Raw genomic sequence first — 20,432 nt, 5'->3', positions numbered from 1 at the left:
CAAAAAAACAAACAAACAACATACACTAATTTATGAATGTTAGAGTGTCAAGGAGGCACCACATATATCTTACATACATCCTAAGCCAAAGCTCCCCACCTCCCCCATAACCCGTCATTATCTTGTTTGTGACTTGCCAAGCATCCTTGGGGCTGCAAAGCCTGGCTGTATGGAAAGTCCCATTTTAAGACCAACAGTGTGTTCACACAGATTAGGTTAGGTGACCTTCTGTTCCTTTCTTCCTAAATTTAATTATAAGTTGGCCTCAAAATCAGTTCCTCCCAACAGCTAAGATGCAATGAAGTGAGTGCTGAGAGCACTCTGTTTTCCTATTGGTCATTAGCAGTTAGGACGGTAGGGGGTTCAGAACTATGGCCAATGACGGTCATGTCTCTTGAGTCTGGAAGAGATGAGGGCTCTGTCATAGGCTCAGCATGCCCAGGACTCTCGGGGGGGCAGGGGTGTGCAGCCTCTGGCGCCACTGTCCGTGGTTCTGAACGCCAGCAGGGCGTTCGTTTCTCTTTGCTCCAAAGTTGGAAGTTGGGTGGAGGACACTTGCCTACCCCCACCAGACGCTAAGCCTGTGATCAGTGTCATGAGAAAGGGGAAAATGTGCTGTGGGTTTGGGCATAAACAGTAGGATCGAAAGAACCTTGGGATTCACACCCTGCCAGTGATTTCCAACATTTTTTCCGAAGACATGCTCATAGTCAACACACTGTTCTCAAAGGGATATAAAGCCTCCTCTCTGGAGGGGCTCCTTGACTTGGAGTCAGTTTGCAATAATACAATAATAATATCAAACACATTCAGGGCCCACTCTGTGCCAGCCACTGATCTAATCATGTTATACATTAACTCCATGACTGAACAAAAAGAGATAGAGATGATGAAAATATGCTCTTTTCCACAGAAATGGAAACTGAGGTAGAGCGCTTACATGGTTAAGAACCTTTCCCATAGCTAGTATGAAATAGAAGCCAAAATTGAATTCAGGAAGTTTGACTCCAGAATTTTTCATCTAATACAATTACACTGTACAGCTTCCAGTTTATAATCTGAAAAAGTCCCTCCACCTTCATCGTGCCCATGTTGGTGGGTCCCACTTCCCACTGCCATCATCGCCATGCCACTTTGCCTGAATGCTTTTTCTGGCTCCCTGATCCTGCAGGCCTGCCCACTGGGCTCTCCAAAGCAAGGAAAAGGAAAGTGTTGGGGGAATTAATGCCCCTACTGCTGTCTGTCAGCTCCCTGCCCAGGGCTCTAATTTGATACTATTCTCAGAGATGGCCTGTTTGCTTCCACTCCAGGAACTCACAGGGGCAACTTGCCTTAATATACACTCTACTGGATGCCCTCCCTTCCCTGTCTCATGTCCCCATTGCCCTACAAATGTTGCCTGGGACCACCTCTAAAATAAGCCACATGTCTAAGGGTCTGCATCTGGGGGAATCCGACTAAAACCACCGCTAGGTACTTCCAGGTTGTTACAAGACAGTCTTAGAGCAGGCCGGGCGTACACAGACTCAGATCACGGTCCTTTCCCCCACCATATTTGAAAGAAGTTTCTCCCTGGTTCTGGACCAGAGTCTAGAGTCTAGTTGTTTTAGCTCCTGCACCATGAGTACCACCTCAGACCAACAGCAGTTCTGAGGTCCTCAGACTTACTTGGAAAGGAGCAGGGCTAAGAGGAATGACTTCTAACCGGGAGGAGAAGAAACAATAGCTATCACAAGGTTGCACACTAATCTCATACTGTGAGAATGACTGAGACCTCTGGGGGCAATTCTGAATTGAGTAGGAAAAAATGTATTACCACAAATATATGGTTTCCCACAATGTTTTAAAAAAAATCAAACAGCACTCTTTTTCTTGTAAAACTGTTAGAATGGCATGGAAGGGAGAGGAAATTATAAAAGAAAATAGTTTCTGTACTTCATATTTACAGCTGGTTTTGAGTCTCAGAAAAGTCTGAGCTCTGATGACATCACCACTAATCTACAGGACTTGTGACTGAGATGGGTTACTCGTAGTTTTATGGATTAATAATCAAAATCAGTACTCTGAGTTTTTTTTAATTTATCAATAACCCAAAATAAAAAAATTAAGGCTTGTTGAAAAGTGAATTGAACATGATATATAATATATATATAATATATATATTATCAATCCATCCAAACGATTATTAACAGTGAACCTCTTCTGTGCCAGCATTGTAGTAGGTGCTGGAAGATGCTGAGTTGTCCTCATGGAGCTTACAGTCTAATGGGAGAATGACCTTACATAGCTAAATCTTGCACACCCGGAGTAGCTGTGTGAAGAAACTACCTTTGTCATATTATGGTGGTTGAAACATAAATTGGTATAAATTGGTACAATCTTTCTAAAGAGCAAATTACAACAAAAATCTTAAAATTTAAGGAGCGCCTTAAAAAAAGGAGCAAAAAAATGGAAATATAAATATGCAATTTGTTTAAAGAAGCGATATAATTCACATATTGAAATATTCTGACTTTTAAAATAATGCAGTTATAAAACATGTAGTGAATTGGGAAATTAATATTGAGCAAAAAAAGCTTATGGGCAGAAATTATTGTATGATGTTATTTTTAAACAGCCATAAAATCCCCCAATTAAAATGCTAATTGAGGTTTTCTTTAATATGATTATGGCAATTTTTGTTTCATTTTTAAATTCTGGATTATCAGTGTTGTCTCAATTCTCTACAAAGGCATGCAATACATCTTAATAAAGGAAAAAGAACAATTTTATGTAAAACTAAGGCTTTTGTTTTTCAGTGAAGAGCAGTGTGGGAGCAAGTATGGAATTTCAATCCACGTACAGACTGATTCATATATTTTAAATACAAATTTGTCTTGACTGACAAGAGGGCAAGTAGAAACTGCTGCTGATTAGCTGATATAGCAGAAGAACATGAGTGCAGGGAGATGTTTTGCTTTTAAGTAGAAAGAGTGAAAACTGGATTTTAAATGCCTATAGTGCCATATTGAAAATTTTTAATTAGGAGAGAAAGTCAGTAAATGTTGTATTTTCCCATTTGGTTTCTGTATTAAGGGATTCCAGGGAAACAGAACTGACAGGCTATGTATATGTTATGTAAATATTATGAGATTTATTATAGAAATTGGCTCGGGCGATGGGAGGGATGGACAAGTCCAAATTCCACAGGGTGGACTGCAGACTGGGGACTCTGATGAGGGTTTTCCATGAATTTCCCAGCAGAAGCTGGCTGGCCGAGGGGACAGATGGAACTTCTGAGTGCTGCAGTCATCAGTTCTCCCTCTGAGGCCCTCAACTCAGTGGAAGAGATTTCTGTCTTCGCTGAAGACAATCCCTTTAGTTGACTGAGGTTGTAAGTCAGCCATACATGCCACCAGCTTACTGATGCTTTAAATCCATGAAATACCTGCACAGTCTCAGGCCAGTGCTTGATTGACTGAACAATGGAACAACAAGAGCTGGCCTGGCTGACACCTAGACTTAATCATCACAGTTTCTTTACCAGTTAGTTTTCGTTTAGTTGAAAGTGAAAGGAAATAAGCCCCAAGGGAATTATTGGCTCCCACAACTGGAAAGTTCTAGTTTAAATGCAGCTTGAGACAGGCACAAGAGATGCTATCAGGGCCCAATTCTTAGCACTGCTGCCCCTGGGTCTCCATTCTTGTGTTTGCATGGTGGTTCCCTGCACCTTCAGGACCACTTCTTCATAATACCAGGTCTGATTGTTTCAGGGTCCTCGGAACAATGCCTTACTAGTCCTGGAATGTATTCTTTTGCTCTGGTCCTAAGTGGATCATGTGCCCGTTCCTGCACCTGTCACTGTGATGTGGGGAATAATGCTTTGATAGGTGTGGGCCTGTCAAACAATACTTTGACCCTGGGAGCCCCATTCAACTAGATTTACTGAGAAGGAAAAGGAACAATTTTCCCCAAACATAATTAGAGTGATGCTACTGGGAGGAGAGATGGATGTTATGCAGGGGGAAGGCGCTGTTCCTTAAAATTGATTATAGGTTTTGAATATTTTATATACCTGTGTATATTTATATATATGTGTGCATGCATGCTTATAATCATACAGATATGCATATCTTTATGTGTTTGGTTACATATGCTCTTTATTATTCCTACAGTAAGTTGACAGGCATTAGGTCAAGACAGGGATAGTACTTTCCTCGCCTTAAGATTTATATTTTAACCTACAGCCTTATAGGAACATGCAGAGGTGTGGATGGACACATTTGTGTGTATATGTACCCAGATGCTCATGATGGAAAGCACTAAATTTTGAAAAATTTTATTTTTAAAATGTTTAAGAAATGTATTTTTATTTTATTACCATTTTACAGTTATAAAAGTAATATGCCTATGTATCACATATGTAAATTTTAGAAGTTATAGAGATATGGAGAACAAAATAATCATTAATCCTACAAGCCAGAATGTTAAGCTGTTAGCAGTTATCCTTTCACTTTTCTATGCATTTAAAAAAAGTAGTTGAGATCATACTGATAAATTGTGTATCCTGCTTCTTTCACATAATTTCTTAGCATCAACTTTTTATTTTAAAGTCTTTAGTATAACTACTGATGACTGCAAAACAAATTTTTCTATTTTTAGACCAAATTTCACTACTCTGTGTTATATTTAATGGATTATTTCATAACCTTTCACTTCATCTATAAGATATCCTTAGATTGGATTACTTGGTCCAGTTTTTGGATATTTTTAAGGCTCTTAGGTCACAGAAGAAAAATTTAAATAAATAGAAAAGCAGTTTATTCTCAATATGTCAATTTAAAAGTAGTACCTGAATTTGATGATTTTTTTTCTTATAATTAATAGCTTTCCATAGCCAGGAGAAATGGCCTCTTCAGGAAAGATCTTGTCTCTTACTAAGACAATATGTTTCATATAGTGTAGGACTTATACCATTAGCAAAAAGGTTTAATAGGCATCAAATATAAATTTGGGCCCATTAAGAGCTTGGAGATTAAGTTGAATTCATCACATGTTATGTTTACCTGCCTGATTTGACAATGAATCACCAGTTTTTAAGTGAGAACATCTGTTCAAACTTTCTCCAAGTGATTTCTTGCAATGGGGAATTCTTAGATGAATGCCAAGCTTTCCCTATGTGACTGGGAGGGCAACACGTTTCGATTTTATACTTAAAAACAAAGAGAGGCCAAGCAGCTGACAAAAGCCACAGAAGGAAACAGCGTTGACTCATCTACCAGAACCACATGTATCCAATATCTGTTAAGATTTTGAGTTGGGCAGAATTTGGTTAATGGCCAAAATGGCCATCATTCTCACCATCATTTCCTTCTCTGAAAAAAACTTCAGTCAGCCTAATTGGATTAACTGGAATTAACCCAATTTGGCCTCATAATACCACTTAAGTGGAGCAGGGCACATAGTTAGATGTTTTGTCAAAATAGTGATTTTTTTTTAAGTTCACAGATTTTTTTGTTGGCTTTTATCAGTCACAAAAGGTCTGTAAAGCTATGTTTTGGAAAAACATTCTCTAAATGCTGAGCTTCTCCAGTTTATTCAATCTATCTCTCATTATCCTTCAGCCAGAAGTGCAGATTTTACAGTCCAAAGTGGAATCTTTAACCCTCGCTGCCAGCAAAACTTAATCCCATGCATTACACTCACATTCAAATATTGCTCCATCAGAGCTGAAATGACTATTTTAAGCAATGAGGAATTTTACAAAGTGGAAAATTAAGAACCAAATTCTAAAAAGCATTACGTACATAAAAATCCCCTAACTATGACTTTGATATGTATCAGAACTGTTATTTGGATTTATTTTTTGATTTCAACATAACTCTTTTTCAATACCGAGTTCTCTGGTTCTTGATTGTGGTGGCAATGAAGAAACGTATTCACAAGTTATGTGGACTGCACATGAGTCTGGGTGGAGCACATCCTTCCATGGAAAAAGCAGCCACTTTTTTCTTCTTTCGGGAAGCAATTCCCAAACTGGAGGTCAGCAGGGAATTCCAAAAGGGTTTGGGGAACAGCACATAGCCTCTGCAATGAGCAGTCATCCAAGGCTTCTCCTGCAGTCTGCTCCCACTTTCCACTCACACATCTCTGGCCATTCCTGCAGCAGAGAATTTTCTTCTACTTTGTTAGCCTCACTCTCAACTCAGGTGAAAACCAGATTATTTAAAAAGGAATCCAATATCACCATTGGCATTTTCTCACAAGTCAAGCCAAGAAATCATGCCACTTGATCTGCTTTGTTTTTTTTTTGCTTTTGTTTTTCAAATGTGGAGAAGGGCTACAGGAAATCCACAGACTTTCAGAAGGAAAGAATTTGTGAGAAATTCTACTTTCAAAAGAATAAATTCATTGGACCTATTTTCTTGAGAAAAAAATTAAAAATAATGCCTATTTTTTCTAAATAAAATACTATACTGATTGAGTAAATTTGGAATGTGTAAAGCATGAATAAAAGGGAAACCTTCCGTAATCCTTCTACTTATTTATACTGTTTATAGTTAATTGTATAACACATACACATTTTAAAAACTAGGATTGTACTCTTACACTATTTTTTAAAAGTATTTTATTCACACACTATACACTCCATCCAAAGTGTGCAATCAATGGCTCTCAATATAATCAGAGTTGTGCACTCATCACCACAATCAATTTTGAAACATTTTTTATTGCTCCAAACAAAAACCCATACCACTTATAACCCTCTATTATTGTCACTTAGCATTGGTGTGGCACCTTTGTCACAACTGATTAAAGAATATTGAAGTAGTACTGTTAATTATAGTCCATAGTTTGTATTAGGTGTATTTCCCCATATACTTTCCCATTATTAACACCTTGTAATAGTGATGTACATTTGTCCTAGTTCATGGAAGAAATTTCTTATATTTGTATAATTAAACACCTTCATTGTCCACAAAAGGGCTCACTATATGATACAGTCCCACATTTCATCCTCTAGTTTTCCTTTTAGTGACTTACACAATCCTAAACTTCCCTCTCTCATCACAATCACATATGCAGTTCGGCGCTGTTAATTCCTCTCACAATAATGTGCTACCGACCCGTCTATCCATTTCCAAACATTTACAATCAGCCTTATTAAATATTCTGTACAAATTAAGCATCAGATCCCCATTCTCTACCCTCATTCTATCTCCTTGTAACTTATTTTTTAGAATTAACTCCATGAGTTTGCTTATTCTAATTAGGAAGTATTAGAGCATATATTTGTCCTTTTGTGTCTGGCTCATTTCACTCAACATAATGTCCTCAAGGTTCATCCATTTTGTCGCGTTCATCATGACGTCATTTTTTCTTACAGCTGACCCAAATTCCATTGTATGTATATACCACATATTCTCTATCCATTCATCAGTTGATGGATATTTGGGTTGTTTCCATCTTTTGACAATTGTGGATCATTCCACCATGAACATCTATGTGCAAATATCTGTTTGCATCCCTGCTTTCTGTTCCTCTAAGCAGATACCAGGTAGCGGGACTGCCAGATGACACGGCCATTCTATGCTAGGTCTCCTGAGGAACTGCCAAACTGTCCTCCATAGCAGCTGTGCTATTCTCCATTCCCACCAGCAGTGAATAAGTGTTTCTATTTCTCACATCCTCTCCCACACTTGTAGTTTTTTTTAAAAATAATCTTTCACTATTTTATCCCTGGTTTTAATTAGAAATACTAAATTTTCTAATTTAGAACTATAAACTTGTAACTTAATAAATCCCCTTTATAAAAGCCAACCCATTTCTGGTATATTGCATTCTAGCAGCCTGAGCAAACTGAAACACCACAATTCTGTTCTAGTAATATAAATCACAGTCCTCATCATGATCATCTCGTAACTAACCGGCACCTCAGGGTTCCCAAGGTGTTTTCATATACCTCATTTCACTTTTTTGGGTCACATTAAACAGAATTTAATTCTGGCATAAAAGATAATATAATGTACAAGTGTTACACTATTTTAGATTTGAATGAATGGGTAATTACAGTGAACATAAACTACTTCACCTTTTGTAATTATTACATTAAAGAAAATTTGGGTTCTGCCACCCCAAATTCTAACTTCATGCCATATGTTCTCCAATGCCTCTCTCTCTCTCTCTTTTTTTTTTAGAGAAGTTGTGGCTTTAAAGATCATGTATTAAATTCAGGATTTTATTTCATTTGATGTATTTTATCCCACTTGATACTGAAGACAGTCCCTGGAGGGTAGTGAGGAAGGAGAGTCAGCCTTCAGCCATTTTCCCGGCGAAGGAATCTCAGCTGAAAGCAGGGAACTGTGGGAGCCCTGAGTTGGGCCTGGGTCCTGCCCCTCCCCCCTCCCGGCACCCCACCACCTCACACGACTGCACAGGATGCCCTGCAGCAACGGTACTGTGATGTCAGTCTGAAAAATCCCAAGATACCTGTACATCCAGACAAATGTGATTTAAAGAGACTTCTCTGTGACTAACTGAAAGTCTTTACCTAATGAATCGTCTGCCTCCCTCAGCAAGACAAGCCCCCAGGAGAGTCACTCTGTAGCCTCCTTACTAAGGGCCTTCAGGCTTCCCCGACAGGGAACCAGGGGACTGAGGGGTCTTCCACCAGGAAGCCACACTTCAGCCCCAGGCCCAGTCTGCTGCCCATGCCAATGGCTAAGGAAGCATAGCACTGCCCACTCCCCACCAAGGCTCAGATACCGATGCTCACCTGGGCCTGTGGGCACCTACAGAGAGGATGCGCTTTCTCTCCATCCTGTGCTCACCCAGCCTTGCCCTTTGGCTCATGTCTATTAAATGCTGGTTTCAGGGCTGAAGTTCCCTCCAGGGCTCTCCTTATCTAGCTAAGCTTTTTACAAAGGGAGATCTGTTTGCCTGAAAGATGATTAAAGATCAGCTTTAATATCCTGCTAATATCAGGAGCTGTGCCTGGGGCCGCTGGGAGGAGGGGCTGCCTTTCAGAGGCCGGGCCACCTCCCCCTAGACTGACTTTCCAAACAAGCAATCAGAAGCTGAGTTTTTTCCTTTGCATTTCGATGGCTCTACATGAAGTTGGCTGGAAGGCTACTAGACCTTCACTAAAAAACATCTACAGCTGCCTAACCACTTTTATGATGCAAAACTTGATAAAGACAGTATAAATAATGAAAACTACAGGCCAGCGTCATTCAAATAAAATGTTAACCAACAAACAAACAAAAAACCCATCTACAACACACACACACACAAAAATCTCCAGGTGGGTACAAGGGTAGTTCAGTAGTAGAATTCTTGCCTGCCATGCGGGAGATCCAGGTTCAATTCCTGGTCCATGCACTTCCCAAACAAACAAAAACAAAACAAATAAAAATTCAACAAATGGTGTTGCAATAATGGGATACTCACAATGGAAAAATAATGAAAAGGGACCCCGCCAAACAGTATACAAAGAAAAAAACAATTCCCCAAACTCCAAAGTCTCTGTAACCCTGGCCTCATGACTGAATTAAACAGATTCAATCACTACAAACTTATCTCAGGTTCCTGCTGGGGGACAGAAAACACTTGCTTATAGCGGCAACATCTGGCCTTAGTTTTGCAAGTCGGAGAGGCTTCCATTGCTGTATGAGGCAAGGATCTGAGGACGAGGCTGTTAAAGAGGAACGCGTGGTCCTCCTGGTCAAGGGCGTGACACCAACACGCCCAACATAATGGACAGGAGGCGACAGTGTGTAAGTAGGAACTGTCCTGGGTAAGCTCTTTCATCTGCACCCTTGCATTCTTTCCTGGGCATCAGATTTGGAAAATTAAAGTCTGGAGTCCCTGCCCTGAACCCCACCTTTGGGAGGTCAAAGTCAGGGAGGAGCCGGGGCCTGGTGGCATTAATGGAAAAATACTCCTGGGCCTTCAAAGCAGATATGACGTTCTAGGGGGGCTTCTCCCTTGATAACTAGACCCTTCCCTAAACTAGATCATCGGCAGGTTACAAATAAGGCTTACAATACCACGTGAAATAGAAAAGTGTGCCTACCTTTTAGTGATGTATTTTCTTTTTGCATGGGCAGGCATAGGTAATTGAACCCGGGGCTCCGGCATGGCAGGTGAGAACTCTGCCTGCTGAGCTACCATGGCCCACCCTGGTGATGTATTTTGAAAAGACTGGTGAGATACCTGTGCATTTGCAGTCTGGCTCATGCCACAACTCCAGCTAGGACCAGACCTTTGTTTGCCCTTTCTCCTGGGCAGTCTGAGCAAGACACAGATTCCTGATCCACGCCATCCTACCAGCTAGGGGAACTGCGGCCTCTCCCTAACCTAATAAACTCCCCCTGCCCTCCTTAAGGAGGATAGACTACTCCCCAGAGATGCCATCTGTCAGTGCGTGCCCTGGTCTAGGGAGGGACCCTCCCTTCCCTCCTGAGTCACTGTTCATGCTTTTTTTCATTAACACCACCTCCACCAGAGGGCATTTTAGACCGGGTTTTGTTGCTTGGGGGTAAGGTGCTACCCCTGAAATTTTAATATACAGGTGAAACATATCTATGTTTTGGATGTATATGGGCTTTATACATAGGAAAAATATGAGCCCCCCTTCCGAGAACCCCCACCGCAGCCTTGTCCCACTGAGAAAGCAAAGGAACGCATGGTCTAGGTATGCATGAAGGAGGCAATAAAATGTTTTTATCACCCCTATCTGCTAAGCCTTGGTTCTCCAAGGCCCCAAGGACTGCTCTTTCCCCTTTGAAACTGGAAAATTAGTCTTTAACCCGATGAATGAGAGAGGAGACAGGCTCTTTGTCCGACCTGAGGAAAGGGGCTCCCTCTTGTCTTCCTATTCTTTTTTTCCACATGAGAATTTTAGAAAAGTAACTCCAATCACAACAGGGAAGGAAAATATGATGGTTCAGACTGGACACAAGAGACCAGGGAGGAGAGGAGGTGGCCACAGAAGTCCAGGAACGATCAGAGGTGGATTCAAGAAACAATGACTTGCTTACTGGGAGGTGTGCTGATGAACTGGACGTGGGGGTGAGAAGGAGTAGAGGATACGTCTCAGTGGGTGGGAGGTGGCGCGGGTTCTCAGCTGGGAAAATGGAAAAGATTTAAACCGCCAACTGTGAAGTAGGATGCGCCCTGTGCAATCCCTTTAGCGTTGGGATTGCCTCACCCTCCCTGCGGGATGTTAGGTCGGCTGCATCACTACTGGCTGCCATCTTTACCCTCCCCTCAGTTTAAAGTTTATCGTTTTTATCCCCAGAACTTCCAATGGCCGTGGCTACCTTAGGACATGCTGCTAGTTCTCAGAAACTGAATACACTTTCCCTGCTCTAAATCGATTCAGAGATTTGCTCAGGTTTATGTTTTGAGAAAGGCATATTCACATACGCTTGCACAAAGCTGTTTATAAAAGTAATGCGGCTTCTGGCAATCTCTGGACAGTCTGGCTTAAGCTGTGATTTAAGGCACAAACAGAAACAAAGGGTGAGAACAGAATGATAAATACACCCTTGGTTACGGTGGGGGAATCAGGAAAAACAATTTCCTTAAAACACCACTCTCCCACTGTTCTAAAAAATAAGTTTTCTTCTCAAATCCCTATTAATGAACAGCATAATGCACAATAAAATTAGGTATTTTTAAATTGCTGAAGTGAAAAAATAAGGAGATATTCACAAAAATGTGAGATAGCATTGCATGACCAAATTTCCAATTTGGAAGTAATTGATGGTGAATTTAAGGGCAGAAAAAACAAGTACAAACTTTCATTCTTGGTCATTTTTGAGGCTAGTTTCAATAACCTGATCATACAAGTGTCCATCTCTTCAAAATCAGCACGTATTTGCCTCGATGCTTTGTAACATAGAATTTCACAGTTGGGATGGAGCTGGGAAGCATACACGGCCACACCTTGCACAAAGCTCTAGGGATATGCTCTTGATACTTAAGTGACAGCTTTCTTTGTTTGCCTTCAATGCAAAATGCCTGTTGACTAATTAAAAAAAAAAACCAAACTCCTGGGCATCTCAATGAGGCGAGTATTAAATGATCTTTTTTAGTCCAACAACCCAATTAGGCACCACTTACTAAACAAAAGTGCTCTAAATTCAGATTTTTTTTAATGAATTGCTTTTCTTTTCTAAAGTCACACCTGAGAAACATTTACCAGAAAGACAATGATAAAAGCCAGGTGTATTCAGGACTTACTAGGTACTGCACATTAGTGTGTTTTACCTGAACTACTGCACTCAATTCTTTCTAGTTACTATTATTGTTGTCGTTACAGCTTTTTGCTATTAAAAATTAGTGCTATTATTTTTTTTCCTGGTACTAGGCCTAATTTTAATTTTTCTTGACTCGCCAATGTTTCTTTAACAAGGTATTTTAATCAGATGCTTTATTATGATGGGAAACTCTTCCATTCTATGCCAGCTGTCTCAGTGATGGCTCTGAATTGACAGGTTCAAAACTGTTCAAGTGAAATACCAAAAACCCAGTTGCACCATCTTCTAGAGAGGGACATCTTTTAAAATCCTTCTGAGTACTCAGTGTTCTTCCAACATAACAAGGGAATACAGGATGAGTCAAATGATCCAATATCCTCCAAATCAACTTGCTGGCCATGTAATCACTGAACAAAAAGAACTTCCAACATCGAAGAAGATGACCCCAACACTGGAAACGCTGCCTCCTCAGAGCCCCAGTCAGAGTGAAAGATGAGAAGAGACACACTGAAGATGAAAATAAAAACCACATTTTTTTAAAACCACATGTGAGCCTTTCCTTTCTCCTGTCTAAAGAGCTCTTGGGCTAGCGAATCAGGCTTACCAGAGAATAAAAGAGAATCTAATTAGAAAGGAACAGAAAAAATTTTGTCCTAACACCTCTTATGTATTTAAGGGACTACGTGTAGGACATGAAGGGGTGTCTTGAAAGGGCAGCTTCCTCTGGAAGACAACACACACATGACTAAGAAGAAAAAGGCCCTGGATTTTGTTCTTCTGTTTAGTCCTTCATTCAGCCTCCAGAACATAATCCTTCTGAGGGTATCAGCAAAGTATCGTAAGAACTTCAACCAACCCAAAGGTCACTCTTCACCCAACATGGACTATGAATGGTGCTGGGAGCACCAAGAATGGGTGAGGTCTGGGGCCCAAGGTTCTTGGGGGTTGGGGACTTACATCAGTTTCCTAGGTGCTGTCATAAAAGAGTTCCGGATGGCTTAAAACAGTGGAAAGGACTTCTCCCCGTTCTGGTGGTGAGAAGTTGAAAACCAAGGTGTTGACAGGGCCATGCACCCTCCGAAGCCTCTAGGGTAGGACTGGTTCCTTGCCTATAATCCAGCTCCAAGTAACTCAGCCTGTAGATGGATCATGCCAATGGATCCCTTCTTCACCTGGTGTTTTTCTCTCTGTGTGTCCTTTTCTGTGTTCAGTTTCTTTCTTCTTATAGGGACACCATCCATATAGAGCCACCCTAACCCAGTATGACCTCATCTTAGCTTGCTTACATCTGCAAAGACTCCATTCCAAAACGTTCAGATTCTGAGGTTCTGGGTTGGAGTGAATTTGGGGGGACACTATTCAACCCAGTACACAGGCTCAGGCGCAAAAGACACAGCAGCAGCAATTACAGAGCAGACCAGCTCAGTACGGCCTCTTAGGGCCCCATGGAAGTGACATCACTTCTCACTTTGATCCCCCAAATAAGCACATGGCACCAACGGTTGAGTTTGCTTTAGAAGACCTATTTCCCAGAAGGAAAGATAGACAATAAAGACTGAGATGGTATAATCTAGGAATGCCTAGAGTGTATAATGATAGTGACTAAATGTGCAAATTTAAAAATGTTTCTGCATGAGGAAGAACAAAGGAATGTCAATAATGTGGGGTGTTGAAAATAGATGATAATTAATATTTCAAAACTTTAACATATGGTGAGACAAGCAAAAAATGTTTGTTTGTATATAAAGTATACTTGTATATAAGTATAAAATTTATATTTTGACTAGTGCATTTCCTAATATAACTTATGTGGACAGCTTAATCGAACACCACAGTACTTGGAACCTTGTGTAGGTCATGAGATTTTGTAGGTTTGTCCAGAGTGATGCCCAAATAGATCCCAGAGCTATTTGAACAGTGAATAGGGAAGTATTTGCAGAGTCCCCTAAGGGGAATGGTGAGAAAGGGGGAAAACTCAACTTCCCCAAGTGGAGAATTCTTGATATTCTCACAGGCAGTAGGGACAGCCAAAGCAATATGCCAATCCTCCAATCTTGGGGTTAGTTCATATGAAACAATCTTGCAAAGCATAGGCTAAGCCTATCTAAAATTAGGCCTTAGAGTCACCTCCAAGAGAACCTCTTCCTTTGCTCAGATGTGGCCTGCCTCTGCCTCTCTCCCTCCTCTCCCCCCTCCACAGCAAGCAAACTCACTGCCCTCCCCCCTCTCTACATGGGACATGACTCCCAGGGGTATGGACCTTCCTGGCAACGTGGGACAGAAATCCTAGAATGAGCTGGAACTCAGCATCAAGGGATTGAGAAATCCTTCTCGACCAAAAGGGAGAAGAGCGAAATGAGACAAAATAAAGTGTCAATGGTTGAGAGATTCCAAACAGAGTGGAGAGGTTATCCTGGAGGTTATTCTTATGCATTAAATAGATATCACCTGTTTAATTAAGGTATAATGGAGGGAACTACCTGAAAATGTGGATCTGTGCTCCAGTGGCCATGTTTCTTGAAGATAATTGTATGCTGATACAGCTGAGCAGTGTGACTGTGTGGTTGTGAGAGCCTTGTGTCTCATGTTCCTTTTGTCTACCTCATCGATGGACTAGTAAAACATATGAATTAAAGATAAATAAATAATGGGGGAACAAATGTTAAAATAAATTTAGTAGATTAAAATGCTGGTGATCAGTGAAGGGGAGGGGTAAGGGTATGGTATATATGAATTTTTTTCTGTTTTCTTTTTATTGCTTTTTCTGAATTGATGCAGATGTTCTAAGAAATGATCATGATGATGAATATACAACTATGTGATGATAGTGTGAGTTACTGATTATATAACAAGAACGGAATGATCATATGCTAAGAATGTTTGTGTTTGTATGTGATTATGTATCATAAATAAAAAATAAATTAATTAAAAAAAGACCTATTTCCACATCATTTTCATCTATTGCATACCAAATAAATACAACTCATAAGTATCTATAGATCTGTATTAGTTAGGGTTCTCTAGAGAAACAGAATCAACAGGGAACACTCGCAAATATAAAAGTGTCTCACATGACCGTGGGAATGCAGAGTCCAAAATCCACAGGGCAGGCTATGAAACCGATGATTCCAATGGAGAGTCTGGACGAACTCTGCAGGAGAGGCTAGCCAGTTAAGACAGGAAGAGCCTGTCTCTTCTGAATCCTCTTTAAAAGGCTTCCAGTGATCAGATTAAGCACTACTCATTGCAGAAGACACTCCCCTTTGGCTGATTACAAATGGAATCAGCTGTGGATGTAGCTGACATGATCATGATTTAATTCTATGAAATGTCCTCACCGCAACAGACAGGCCAGCACTTGCCCAACCAGACAAACAGGTACCACCACTTGACCAAGCTGACAGATGAACCTAACCATGACAATATCTTTCCATTTAATGTTGCTTTTTTGTGTGGAGGACATCCAAAAAGGCAGAACCTATGTCACAAACATGGTGTATTAGTCAGGGTTCTCTAGAGAAACAGAATCAACAGGGAACACTCGCAAATATAAAATTTATAAAAGTGTCTCACATGAACGCGGGAATGAGGAGTCCAAAATCCACACGGCAGGCTGTGAAGCCGATGATTCCAATGGAGGGTCTGGACGAACTTCACAGGAGAGGCTCGCCAACCGAAACAGGAAGAGCCTATCTCTTCTGAATCTTCCTTAAAAGGCTTTCAGTGATTAGATTAAGCATCACTCATTGCAGAAGACACTCCCTTTTGGCTGATTACAAATGGAATCAGCTGTGGATGCAGCTGACATGATCACAATTTAATTCTATGACATGTCCTCAGCAACAGACAGGCCAGCACTTGCCCAACCAGACAAACAGGTACCACCACTTGGCCAAGTTGACCCATGAACCTGACCATGACACCTGGTTAGCAGCACATAGAATTCATTCCTTTCAGTGATGATTCCAGTTCTGAAGACCCGATTTGGGTGGGGAAGAGAAGGGAATTAATGTTTGCTGGGCACCAATAACTTGCCTCACATTTTCTCACATATTCCCTTGTGTCATCTTCAAAATCCAGTGACCTACTATGTTATCCATTTCACAGACTGAAGGACATTCTCTCAGATGCATGTCCAATTAATTATAATGGATTGCATGAGTTATAATGTAGATAGGAATGGCAGGAAGTCGGGGAGGTGTTATACATCTGTCTGATTCCAAAGTTCATGTTTTTACCACCACTTAAATCTACCTTAGAAACAAGAATCCAGAGGCTTCAGATTCAACTTTCCTTCCAAGAGAATGATAATTATAGAAAATGAAAATTCTATGCATTATCCATCTTTATCAAATTGTGTCAATGGCTCCTGACTGCACATTCTGATCATGGTAACTTTCCGTGGCAGGTCACTAAGGGCATGTGGGCTTCAGAACACTCCAGCAAGAAGGCAGCACGAGAAGACAGGAGGAGAGCAACATCAAGGGGAAGCACTGCATTTCATTATTTCCTTTTCATAATATTTTGAAACCTTGATCCTAGTTTTAATTTTTCCCCCAAGCTATTCCTGGTTTTCATTTCCATTAGGTTTAATATATGTTCAGACAAGATCCTTAGAGACAAAGAAAACAGAAATTATTCTTACATCATAAGGGTGAATACTACATTTTATTTTGAGCATAGTATTAAAAAGAAATTGATTAAAATTGTTAAGATGAAATGCGAGTGAGCTCAGAAACAAGTACATGCAATTTCCCATATCTTCTTCAGATATGAAACTATATTTGTCTTTTGAAATAGAAAAGAAAATTTGGAACTTGAAGCAAGGCAAACTTCCCTGTTAGTAAACTCAGAACAGCTTAAATAAATTCTCCTATAAAAGTTCAGTTCTTTATGAAATAAAGACAATAAAGAGAATATTTTTTCTCCTTATATTTTAAAATTTTATATTCACACATGCTGTATAGGTAAATATACCAACTTTAATGAGTAAGCATAACTCTCCTAAAGAAATGTAAGCAATATGGAAAGAAAATAATTTAAATAATTTGGTCTTAACTTTATTCCTATTTAAAGCATATATAAAGTGAAATATAGACTACATACAGGCACTAGCATAAAAGCTATATATTCAATGGAACACATGTTTATTCAAAAAGACTGGTTTAAATATCATGCAGGTTAAAACACTGACCTCAACTAATCCTAGAATTACTTCCTTGTATCATGTATCTCTTCTCAATTATTTTTTCTTTTATTTATTTATTGCATGGGCAGGCAGCAGAAATCGAACCCGGGTCTCCGGCATGGCAGGTGAGAACACTGCCTGCTGAACCACCGTGGCCCGCCCTCTCCTCAATTATTTTTAAAGACAAATTATTTTACTTTTCCATCCACAGACAGATTAGATTATCTTGGTTGCTATACCTAAGTTGTTCAAGTGATCCATATATATATATATATATACAGATAGTATAAGTACATGCATATATATCCATATGGGCAAAAATGTATTTGTCCATTGACCTACATAAGTCACAACTGCTACGCTCTGCATTGCACTGCCATGTGTTTCTATTATCACATGCTCCATGCCCTGTGTATCTGTGAAGCTGAGCTGATCTGTTTCAGTGGAAGATCCAAAGCAGCATAAAATACTTAATTTGGAAAATCATCATAACCATCCTGACCCTCTTTTTAAGAATTGGGTGAGCCATCCTTCATAACCCGGTACACAAAAGGGGATTTCTAAATGTTTGCTAACGATTAATGCACACATGAGTATCATCATCTCAGAAGTAGTTTTGCCCAGCCAAAAATAAAGGTTCATTGCTAAAAGTCAATCAAGCTAAACAACATACCTAAAGCATTGGTATCATGTATTTAAAAATCTTTGCTAGAATTAAAAAAGAAAAATTAAAATCCAGAATAAGCTCCATCTGTTATTTATTGAATTCCTAAAGTATGAGGCCACAAGGCCTCACAGTTTTACTGAATTCTTATCCTTAATTAAATGTTTAAAAACACATGCTTACTTTAAAACAAGTGGGATATGTTGGAAAGCACAAACAGAAAAGAGACGTCACCCATATGCTTACCAGTCAGAACTTTGGGTTGTAATATTACATATCAATCTCCTCGGTCTGAGAGCTAGCTCCTCCTGGTCCAGTACCTCCCCTACTCTGGGGTAAATTGCTATAAAGCAATAATTCTCAAAGTATGGCCCCCAGTATCCCATCACCAGGGAATTTCTTAGAAATGCAAATTCTTGGCTTCAACCCAGACCTGCTGATCAGGAAGCCTGGGGGTGGCCCACAGCCTGTGGCTCACCAAGTCCTCCAGGTGAATCTGATGCTCTCTAACATTTGGGGACCACTCCTCTGAAGAACGGGGTTCTACCCAGATTCTGCTTGACTCTAGAAACCTCCCTGCCCTCCCTTGGAGATGCCTCCCAGCAGAACTTCTGACCCGAATCTAGAGCTGTATAACCCGCATTTCACAGCCTAGACATTTTCGCAAAAGTCTGCAAATTGACCACACACATAAAAATCATGATGAAGGGGGAAGGAGAAAAGCAGTCATAAATAATGATGCTATGGTTTAGAGGGAATAAAATCTCATTTTCCCCCACTTTTATCCCCAAACTGAAAAAAATCACTCCTAATTTTTAGAGGGGTAAATACAAGGTTACACTATAGTTTCTCCACACCACATTTTCTACACTACATTTTCCCCACGTGATTTCTAAAGTCTATGTGATAGAAAGGCTTATGAAAACTGTTATACAACGTCTCTGATCGCAGGGCAAGCAATTCAGAATGCTGCAGTCTTGTCTTCAGCAATAATGAAATCAACAGCATGACTAAGTCTCCATGCTATAAAGGTGAGAAGAAACGTTGAGGCTGGGGTGGAATGTGTTGGAGATTTGACAAAAAGGTGGCACTCCATAAGCATCAGCTCTGTTTTGCAAAAGGACGACGGATTTTCCTCAGTAGTAATTATAGAAATCCAGTTAAAACCACAATAAAATACCATTTCATACCCGTTAGACTGACAGAAACCCAACAGCTGACATTACCCAGGGTTGATAAGCATCTAGAGCAACTGGGACTCACTGGTTTAAGTGAAAATTAGCATAATCCCTTTGGAGAGCAAATAAGGGAAAGCCTTGTGAAGTTGAAAATGACTGTTTTACCCCAGTACCCAGCAGCTCTAGTCCTAAGCACACTAAGAAACTGAAGCCTTTGACTATAGGGCATGTGTATAAGACTGCTCATCATGGCACTGCTTTTAATAGCTGAAGAATTTGGAAACAACCCAAATGTATGTCAACAAAGAGTATGGATATATGAATTGTGGTTCACTCATACAGAGAAATATTACATGTTTTAAGTGATGTAAATGCAAAAAAAAGCAAATTGTAAAGGATGGTATGGTTGTGATACCGTTTATCACAAAGTTTAATTGCTAAGGAATACATACATGTTTTAGTATGTATATATTGCTAAGGAATACACGCATGCATTAGTATAAAGACATTTATAGGAATAATATGATCCAGTTTCGGAACAGCGTATACCTCTCTGAGGGAGAGAACACACAGAGGGTTTCAATGGTGATTGTGATGCTTTATTTTATCAGGTGAATACAAAGTGTTTTTATGTTATTCCTTAATATATTTTTTAAAGATCTGAACTAATTCTTTACAAAAATCCTATTAGCTTTTTTTCTTTTTTTTTCCTATTAGCTTTTGAATCCAGAAAGACAGAATCTCGATTCCTGTCCTTAGAGTAGGTGAGGCTTTGGTTAGAGTATCCTCTAAGAACCTTAGTTTTCCCATCCTGAAGGTTTGAGGATCCAGTGAGATGTGTTTATAAGGTGTCCCAGGTACAGCCTGGCACCTAGCAACACTCGGGAAACCTTGTGTCCCTTCCTTGGCTCATCGTCTCCCACCTTCTTTCTGTCTCTTCTATAACATGTCCAAAGTCTCCAACTCCTCTTCCTGTCAGTGACAGACTCCTTCAAATTCTGCAGCATCTGCAAGAAACCTGTCTGAATTCGGAACTACCCAAGAATCAATTCAAGAGAGAGATCTGGAAGCACAAAGGAAGAGAAGGTTGTCTCAGGCATGGGGAACTTTCAACCTCTTTCAGATAAAGGAAGGTGATACTAACAAAGCGTCAGCAG

The 20,432-nt window shown here is 40.1% G+C and overlaps 1 protein-coding gene across 2 annotated transcripts in view; it reads right to left on the bottom strand.

The window, feature by feature from the left end:
* Positions 1–20,432, bottom strand: part of CCBE1 (collagen and calcium binding EGF domains 1) — a 264,285-nt gene that overhangs the window by 87,136 nt on the left and 156,717 nt on the right. The gene's annotated exons all lie outside the window — the stretch shown is intronic.

The sequence above is a fragment of the Tamandua tetradactyla genome, chromosome 18 (assembly GCF_023851605.1).
Source record: "Tamandua tetradactyla isolate mTamTet1 chromosome 18, mTamTet1.pri, whole genome shotgun sequence".
NCBI lineage: Eukaryota > Metazoa > Chordata > Mammalia > Pilosa > Myrmecophagidae > Tamandua > Tamandua tetradactyla.
Note: the sequence above shows the minus strand (reverse complement) of the source record. Positions and strands in the feature narration are given on the sequence as shown.